This window comes from Triticum dicoccoides, chromosome 4B (genome assembly GCF_002162155.2).
Source record: "Triticum dicoccoides isolate Atlit2015 ecotype Zavitan chromosome 4B, WEW_v2.0, whole genome shotgun sequence".
NCBI lineage: Eukaryota > Viridiplantae > Streptophyta > Magnoliopsida > Poales > Poaceae > Triticum > Triticum dicoccoides.
The window spans coordinates 246,109,025-246,118,546 of record NC_041387.1 but is presented as its reverse complement, the minus strand read 5'-3'; the positions used below and the strand labels follow the sequence as shown (position 1 = coordinate 246,118,546).

General features: G+C 39.0%; 1 long non-coding RNA gene across 10 annotated transcripts; it reads right to left on the bottom strand.

The window, feature by feature from the left end:
• Window positions 1-339: 339 nt before the first annotated feature.
• Window positions 340-6,050, bottom strand: LOC119295903. 10 transcript variants are annotated; one of them, XR_005144483.1, is made up of 7 exons: window positions 5,300-6,050; window positions 5,154-5,215; window positions 4,552-4,705; window positions 4,371-4,477; window positions 3,354-4,281; window positions 877-1,022; window positions 344-440 (listed from the first exon to the last, which is right to left on the bottom strand). It is a non-coding gene; the product is annotated as an uncharacterized LOC119295903 (long non-coding RNA). The 10 variants fall into 10 exon arrangements; XR_005144486.1 differs by having other exon boundaries at window positions 3,354-3,492; window positions 4,192-4,281; window positions 4,371-4,705; window positions 5,300-6,045; XR_005144488.1 differs by adding an exon at window positions 647-721 and having other exon boundaries at window positions 340-440; window positions 3,354-4,705.
• Between the last annotated feature and the right edge of the window lie 3,472 nt (window positions 6,051-9,522).

The window sequence follows — 9,522 nt, the reverse complement described above, 5'->3', positions numbered from 1 at the left end:
AACAACATGTTGCCATACTCATCCTGCTCTCACTTCTGGTCATCAATCTGGGGAATCAACTCCTGACCAGCGCCTTGAGCAACAACAACGACAACATGCCCCTTCCCTTCAACATGGAAATCGATCTTAGGATTCAAACAACAGTCAACATCTTAGGCTGCTCAGGGTGGCATGAAGAGTAATGTGTCCCATGCTCCTTCCCATAAGTTTGACAAGACCAATGCCATCCACAATATTCACAACCCCACATGTGTCGCATCGATTGCCTACTGAGCACTCTCCACTGCAATTTGAAACCCAAACGCCTTGTCTATGATTTCGATGTCATTGTCCAAGTTTTTTGGGATCCCTGTAATGGATATCCTCAAACGACACCGTTTAAACTCTTCGAATATCACCACTGCTCCTCTCATTGTTCCATCCCCGCCAATCACATAAACCTGTGATTCCCATAAAAGGAATATTCAGATAGGATAGTAAGATCAAGGCCTGAAGACCATGAACAATTGGCATGTGAACCAACACATTTAGCATTGTACTTAATTTTTTTGACAATAAAAATGGAGCCGGGACCATATACATCAGAAGCTAGCCCTAGCTTGGTTTGTGAAAAAGGCAAAGCCAGTTTCTTATGTGCCTAATGCACCAGCAAATAAAACGCAGCCTCCTCTACATGCCAATAGTTCCAAGAAAAAGATTAACCATGAGAGCATCAAACTATCTGCAAACATGAAGGCCCTTGCTTGGATTAGACAGGATGAGTACGCCATGATAATCAAAAGGAACAAAAAGATGGATTAAAATTTATAGATCACTGCTAGGAAGATATTGTCTTGAAGAACATAAAGTAAGAAAACAATAAAACAAGCAATGAACCTGCAAAAATATCCTCCAAGTTTTGCGTGAAAATCAATCGAATATATCCGTGATCGCATATTTGTCTCTGTCGAGGTACTCTACAGGAAGGTTATCCAAAAAACAGAGTAAAGTTGTTTTTCCTTTTTTGAGAGTTGATAGCAAACCTACAATGCATCAAAAAGGGATTAGAATTGATAAGAAAAGAAATCTCTGCTACTTTATAGTCAAAGAACATGGTTCCATTGACAAAAATACAAAAAAATTGAAATTTGACGGTGTAAGGAACCTGTAGTGATATACTGAGCCATAAACTACTTTGCAATGATATACTCAACCATAAACCTGAAGCTCTACTTTGACGCCAATAAATTTATAACTGGGAATGAAGGAAAATGAAATCATATACTCTTAAACATATTGCAGAAACAGAAGCATGAAGCACACTTCCTTGAAATTTGAACACAAGTGAACATTCATTTAGCATATGGAGCTAACATAAACTTAAGCAAGACTATTCAAATGGTACATGGTGGATTTATGGTACATGGTACATTCATTTAGCATTCAGAGAAAGCTACTTATAAACCTACCGTAGTCAAGACTCTGCACCTACCATCATCACAACTGTGGACATACGATGTGCTATGTATTGTCAGATCTTTCATTCAAATAGTTTGTAGCACTAACAGACATACAAAGGCTGACCCATGTTATTTCAGTCTTATGACTTTTACTTTAGCAGAACACTCATTTGGTCAATCTTAGTAGAAGAGCATCGAAACAATTTTAGGCGCATCCATTAAGAAAATAATAACAATAGCAGCACCTTTAGGCATATAAATTGGTTAGTAAAACATATCTTCTTTGGATTATTCTGCCAGGATAGATAATAAAATTTCACCTCTCAGGTCCTTTTTCAGCATAATGCCAATATATACTTCAAAATAGCATGTCAAAATTTAAAAATCGGTTGAGATAAAACATGCGATTGATTAGTGTGAGCCACATTGCTTCTATTTTTGGAACAGTTGTAAACATTGGTGATACACTACTAAGGTAAAACTTGATAACATAGGTTTAATGACTGTTTAGTAAAATGTATATATCCTATGTCTCAGGGATGTGATAAATTACACTTCAGCATTTGAATAATAGTTTCGAAAATAATAGAAACTTCCCCACTTTGATGTTCCTCAACACAAGGAGCTTGTAACAAATCTGGAACCACTCCAGTCGTATACACGTTAGTCCATGCCAAACATTTTAACTTAAGAATAATCATATGGTCTAATATCTTTAGAAATAGCTTAAACATATTTTTCTAAGACAGTTACTACAGGTATGAAATCACTCCAGCTATTAGTACGTATGAAACTTCTCCTTAGTGTTTCCATGCTGCCTGTCTGCACACTTCAATTATTTTTTGCAAGAACAAACCAGACTAAGAAAGCATTAGTGTGTTGCATCTTACTCAAGTTACCAGAAGATGAGAGAATGCTTGCTGATAAAAAGGGGAGCAAGGATATAATAACCTCTAAACATCCAAGGAAGTAACGTGTAATCCACCCAGTAAGTAAAACAGAGGCCATGGAAAATCTATTCTTCCAAGAACAAGAGGCTAATATACTTTAAGAAAATTGATCGTGAGACCATGCAGTCACAAAGAAATGGTATGGTAGCAACTCTATACAACCTGCTTAACTATTTCCCTCCTCTCAAGCTCCAAGTCTTAACATGGCACAATGGAGGAACACGACGCATTCAGGCATCCAATAGCTCCAAAGTGCACGCAGAATTATAATTATATACTAGAGACTATCGATTGTCAAATTCTTTATTTTTCCACGGCCTCTGAAAATCTATTGTAGTGCAGTGTCACATTGCTGGTACAGAAAAGGCTGCTGCAATAATGAGAAGAGAAATATATTTTGGGACTGCTAGATGGATAAATCTTGATTTGAAATGTTAGTAGTGAATTTGTTCTTTTGCTCATGATGTGATTTCTTTTGCTAGGACGAATTAAGCCTGGGTAGAGTAGCACATGTGTGCAGGTTTGCCTATAATAAATTAGTCCTGAACCTGCAGTATGTTTATTTTAGCACTACAAATAATGTATGAAACTGATATTCCTTTCAAAAGTTTTTGTGCGTTCTGTCTCTTCTTCTACTTGATTTGTTCTACATTTTTGTACTGTTGTAAAAAGTTTCTTTACTATTTTATTAGGCTCAGCTAGTGACTTGTCTCAGGCATTATCAACAACCAGGAGCACTTGTAAGCGTCTACCATGAGGAGGTGACCAGTACTCGAACAACTGGATACCACAGGAGGAGGTGTAGACAGATGAACATAATATTCAGGTCGACCTGACCATAACAATATTTTGGCCACCGATATTTTGCATCAAATACCAGCAAATTCTACAAATACACATATCAGAAAGTTCTACTATTCAGTTACATAATCTAGAAAGGTTAAACCAAGTCATAGAAGCTCACCTTATATAATGAATAGCATCCACCATGTAGCTTTATCAACGGTACTGTTCAACTGAGAATCAGAAAATCTAGAATGATAAGCATAATAAACTTTGTAGATAAGCACCAATAATTCCGAGGAACCCAAAACTTCCAATACCTGAACAATCCAAACAGCAACAAAATAGAAAATGGCCATTAGTTCAACAAATGTGAAGTACTGAAAGGCCTAATTCTGTTGAAATTTCGGCCATGATTAAATAAAACTTCTGATAAGCATATTAGCAAAAATCGGAATTGTCCAGGAATAGTAAAATATGTATGACAGCTAACAAATGTAAGGTTTCACAGATATTTTTTGAAATAACAATTCAGGGTTATGATTCATTGTGCAGAAGGTTCACATACTTCTGAAAAATATGATCCAATAAGTCTGTACTAACCTACTGTAGAACAAATATTTGGACGATACGCGGCTCTACCATGCTGGAGATTATGCTACATCACACTTTTGCTTCTTTCCATCACGGATGCAATTCACATTGAGAAAAGCATCTAAACATATTGAGAAAGGAACTCGACGAACTCAACAGAGAATGCAAATACAAATTATTAATAGTGCCATAAATATATAATTAGTGCAAATTCAGGAGTGAGTTCACTCTTTTTTTACCAGACTATTATGTGAGAAGGTGAATGATATAATGCACAAAAAAACAACAATCAATGTAAGAAAGCAAACCGATGTGCAAGAGTGGTCTAACTCTAAATCATGATTGTTCTTGTAGGATGAATGTGCCTTCATAAGTCAAACAAAATCAGTGTCCCAGATGAAGCAATAGGCAAAGATAGAGGACACCTAATTGGCTGTTGAGGCCACGCCATGTTGCACCTCCCCACGGTTGACTTTACTGCCGAGTCATACTCCTTTTCATGTTCAAATAACCAGCTGGGTAGCAAGATCGCGTAAACCCACAACTCAACATCAAGATGATCAAAAGAAACAAACAAGTAACAGGACCATGTGTGATTGCTTACCTAATTAGACATCTATATAAAACAGAATGACATAGATAACCTCCTCACAGAACCATGGATGCCTATGCAACCATGGAGGCATCCATACTAAACAACAACTGAAAACACTTTTACATAATAATCACTGTCATACAATCAGTTCAGAATCTCAGGAAATACCAGGAAATAAGGTACATCTTACATATGTCAATAGAAGATCAGAGCAGAGGAGAATATAATGATCATTCTGTGCTTCTTCATCTGCGACCTCACACATGCACGAATGTGCCGACAAAGCACAACATGTTGCCATGGATTCCAAAATAGGTATAACAACGGAGACAAGAGTGCACATCCTGTTCAAATGGAACCACAAAAATAAGCAACATAGCTAGCACGCACCTGAAGAGCTAGACATGGCAACGATGCATCAATATATACACATATATATTCCCTAAATCCAGGGGCAGTAAAATGAGAACACTCTTTTCGTTACCCATTTCTAACCTTCACACTATCCCGCAAAGAAAAGAGGCTAGCTAAATGATATCATACTCTCTGATGAGAGTGATATTAACTAAACAAATTACTAATGTCAGGTTGCTTGATTAGTTGAAGGAACACTTCATACAACCACATAAATAATAGAAGGCACGTATGTGACGACTCCTCTTTGCTGGTTACGATTAACCAAATATACCAAACCAGTTGCAGCATGAGGATGTCAGCAAACTTGACACAACTGCACTCTCTGTACATCATATATAAGAATAAGGTGAAGCACAAAAAGAGGTTATTAATTACCATTAGAGCCATTGGAAGATGGTCACTTTCGAATCTGACGAACGTGGTCTTCTATGTCAGATCTGCACACGTCAAGTTCAAAAATCCATATATTAGAAAAGTAAATTATGAGTGAGGAAGGAAGTGAGGGAGAAATAGTGGAGCACCTAGTTCGCCGCTAGCCTGCGTTGCTCGAGTCGCCTCCAACAGGCACGTGTTGTCCTCCTTATACTCCAGATGCACGAGGCAGCCATTGGAGGAGAGATGAGCTCCTGCTTCCTCTCACCTTCCCACTGCCTGTTCACCTCGAGCTCCTTGCCTAGTGGAGGGTGGAGGCAGAGGTGGTGCCTCATGGCGCAGAGGAGGCGACTACGCGATGGCACGACGATTCGACCTGCCGGCCGCCGGCATGTGCTCCCGAGCCCCGCTCCCCCTTCGCCTCATGTCCTCCCCGCTCCATCCTCTCCCACGCCGCTGCCCCCTCCCCGCTTGCCTCGACGGCCTCCTCTCCTCCCTGTGCCGCTGGTCCCCTCCTTTCTCCCTGGAGCAAAGATGCCCTAGTAGGGGTAGAACATCGGGGCTCTCCCTGACCTCTCCTCTCCTTCCTTCTCTCTCACATCCTCCCCCTAATTTCTTTGCTTTCTCGATCCGCATCAACAGCATCTCCATGGACGTCAGCAGCAGCAGCATCTCCGGCTTCCTCCTTCCCCTACATCCCCACCCCTCCCCTCCATGGGAGATGAGAGGACGAGCGCGCGGGAGGCGACGAAGCTCCTAGGGCGGAGGCAGGGCGACGAGGAGGGAGGGAGTGGCGGCGGTAGACGAGGGAGGAAGGAGAAGGAGGGAGGGAGTGGCGGCTATGGATTGGGGGTAGGGTTTGTGCGGTTGTGCCCGCTGTGCCCATGACGCGTGCACTCGCACGCGGCGCGGCAGGAGAGGCTGCCCCACGCGCACCCAAAAAACTGGCACCCAGCCAATTCGATCCAGCCCGAGCCCACACGTCATACCCGTCTAGGTTTCACCACGCGGTTAAAACGAGGCAGATGAATTTCCAACGAGGATCCAATGGGCAGCAGCGGAAAAAAGAGCATGCTAACCATGATCGAATGGCCATCGAAGGAAGCGGTCGGGGGAGCCCTGTCTATGCGAGTTGGCTAGCCTCTGTTTTGTTTTAAATTCCAAAACTGACAAAAAAATATTTTTATGGATTTTTCGGAGTTCGTTTACTTACCGTATCACGTACCTCCTCTTTTCACGATTCTGGAGTGTTCCGGAAGGTTTATTTTATGTGTTTTTCTGGTGTCATAGTTTGGATAATATTGCTTTCAACATTATGGGCGTACCTGAGATATAATGTTTTATTCGTTGCCCATTAACAACCTTCAGATTAGTGCCTTCGGCATTATTTATTTTGATAGCTCCATATCAATAAACATCCTCGATAACATAGGCTCCTTCCCATTTGGAGAGAAGTTTTCCTGCAAAGAATCTGAAACGAGAGTTGTACAAAGAACATATTCTCCAACCTTGAACTCAAACTTTTGGATTCTTTTGTCATGCCATCTTTTAACTTTTTCTTTAAATAACTTGGCATTTTCATAAGCTTGGGTTCTCCATTCATCTAATGAGCTAATATCAAATGACCTCTTTACAGCAGCAAGTTTGAAATCATAGTTGAGTTGTTTCATTGTCCAATATGCTTTATGTTATAACTCAAGAGGCAAATAACAAACTTTTCCATAAACCATTTTATAAGGAGACATACCCATAGGGTTTTTATATGTTGCTCTATAAGCCTAAAGTGCATCATCTAGTTTCTTAGACAAATTCTTCCAGGACCTATTGATAGTCTTTTGAAAAATTAATTTGATTTCACTATTGCTAAGTTCAACTTGACCACTAGACTGAGGATGATAAGGTGATGCAATTCTATGGTTAACATCATACTTAGCAAGCATTTTACGGAAAGCACCATGAATAAAGTGTGAACCACCATCAGTCATTAAATATCTAGGGACTCCAAACATTGGGAAAATAACTTCCTTAAGCATTTTAATAGAGGTGTTGTGATTGGCACAGCTAGTTGGAATAGCTTCTACCCACTTAGTAACATAATCAGCAACAACCAAAATATGAGTATACCCATTAGAGGAAGGAAAAGGTCCCATGAAATCAAATCCCCAAACATCAAATGGTTCAACGAAAAGTGAATAATTCATAGGCATTTCTTGACGCTTACCGATATTACCTATTCTTTGGCATTCATCACAAGACAAGACGAACTTACTGGCATCCTTGAAGAGAGTAGGCCAATAAAACCCAGATTGCAATACCTTATGAGCAGTTCTGTCTCCCGCATGATGTCCTCCATAAGCTTCGGGGTGACATTTCTGTAGGATTTGTTCCTGTTCATGCTCAGGTACACAACGTCTAATAATACCATCTAATCCTTCTTTATAAAGATGTGGGTCATCCCAAAAGTACTATGTTAAATCAAAGAAGAATTTTTTTTCTCTTGTTGGTATGTGAAGCTAGGTGGTATGTATTTAGCAACAATATAATTAGCATAATCAGCATACCAAGGTGTACTATTAGAAAAATTTATTTTAGCTAAGTGTTCATCAGGAAAGTTATCATTAATAGGTTGTGGGTCATCAAGAATATTTTCAAGCCTAGGCAAGTTATCAGCTACGGGGTTCTCTGCTCCTTTTCTATCAGTGATATGCAAATCAAATTCTTGTAGTAGAAGAACCCACCTAATGAGTCTAGGTTTAGCATCTTTCTTTTCCATAGCATGATCGGTGTGAATGGTAACTTTAGAATCAGCAATGTAGGATCTAAACTTATCACAAGAAAACACCACTACTAAGAATTCCTTTTCAGTAGAAGCATAATTTCGTTGAGCATTGTCTAGAGTTTTACTAGCATAATGGAAAATGTTTAATTTCTTATCAACTCTTTGTCCTAGAACAGCACCGAGAGCATAATCACTAGCATCACACATAATCTCAAAAGGCAAGTTCCAATCAGGTGGTTGAACAATAGGTGCAGAAATTAAGGCTTTCTTTAGTGTTTCGAAGGCTTCCAAGCAATCATCATCAAAAACAAAAGGAATATCCTTTTGCAAAAGATTTGTAGGAGGCCTAGAAATTTTAGAAAAGTCTTTGATAAACCTCCTATAGAAACCAGCATGACCAAGGAAACTACGAATACCTTTGATATCTTTAGGACATAGCATTTTCTCAATTGCATCAACCTTGGCTTTATCCACTTCAATACCTTTCTCAGAAATTTTATGGCCCAAAACAATAACTTCGTTAACCATGAAGTGGCACTTCTCCCAATTCAAGACAAGATTTGTTTGCTCACATCTCTGCAGAACTCGATCAAGATTGGTTAAACAATCATCAAAACACTTCCCATAAACAGAAAAATCATCCATGAAAACCTCAACAATCTTTTCACAAAAATCAGAAAATATAGCAGTCATACATCTTTGAAAGGTAGCAGGTGCATTACATAGACCAAAAGGCATACGTCTCTAAGCATAAGTTCCAAAAGGACACGTAAAAGTTGTTTTTTTCTTGATCAGGTTGAGAAACATGTATTTGTGAAAAACCAGAATATCCATCAAGGAAGCGAAAATGTGTGTTCTTAGATAATCTTTCTAGCATTTCATCAATAAAAGGCAGAGGGTAATGATCTTTTCTAGTTGCTTTGTTTAATTTTCTATAATCAATTACCATTCTATAGCCTTTGACAATTCTTTGTGGAATGAGTTCATTCTTATCATTAGGAACAACAATTATACATCCCTTCTTAGGGACACAATGAACAGGACTTACCCATCAACTATCAGCTATAGGATAGATTATACCTGCTTCCAGAAGTTTCAATATTTCTGTTCTTACCACTTCTTTCATTTTCGGATTTAAATGACGTTGGTGATCAACAACGGGTTTAGCATCAGATTCCATATTAATATTGCGTTGACATAGAGTGAGACTAATGCCCTTAAGATCATCAAGAGTATATCCAATAGCAGCTCGATGCTTCCTTAGAACTTTCAATAATCTTTCTTCTTCATGTTGTGAAAGGTTAGCACTAACAATAACAAGATATATCTTTTTCTGATCAAGATAAGCATATTTCAAAGTGTCTGGCAATTGTTTTAATTCAAACACAAGATCACCTTTAGGTGGAGGAGGACCTCCTAGAGTTTCAATAGGTAGATTGTGTTTAAGTAGAGGTTGTTGTTCGAACAAGATTCTATCTATTTCATTAAATTCACGCATATGCAAATCATTTTCATGGTCTAGCAAATATTGTTCTAAAGGATCAGTAGGAGGTACAACATAGAAGCAAGACCAATAATTTCATCCTTACTAGG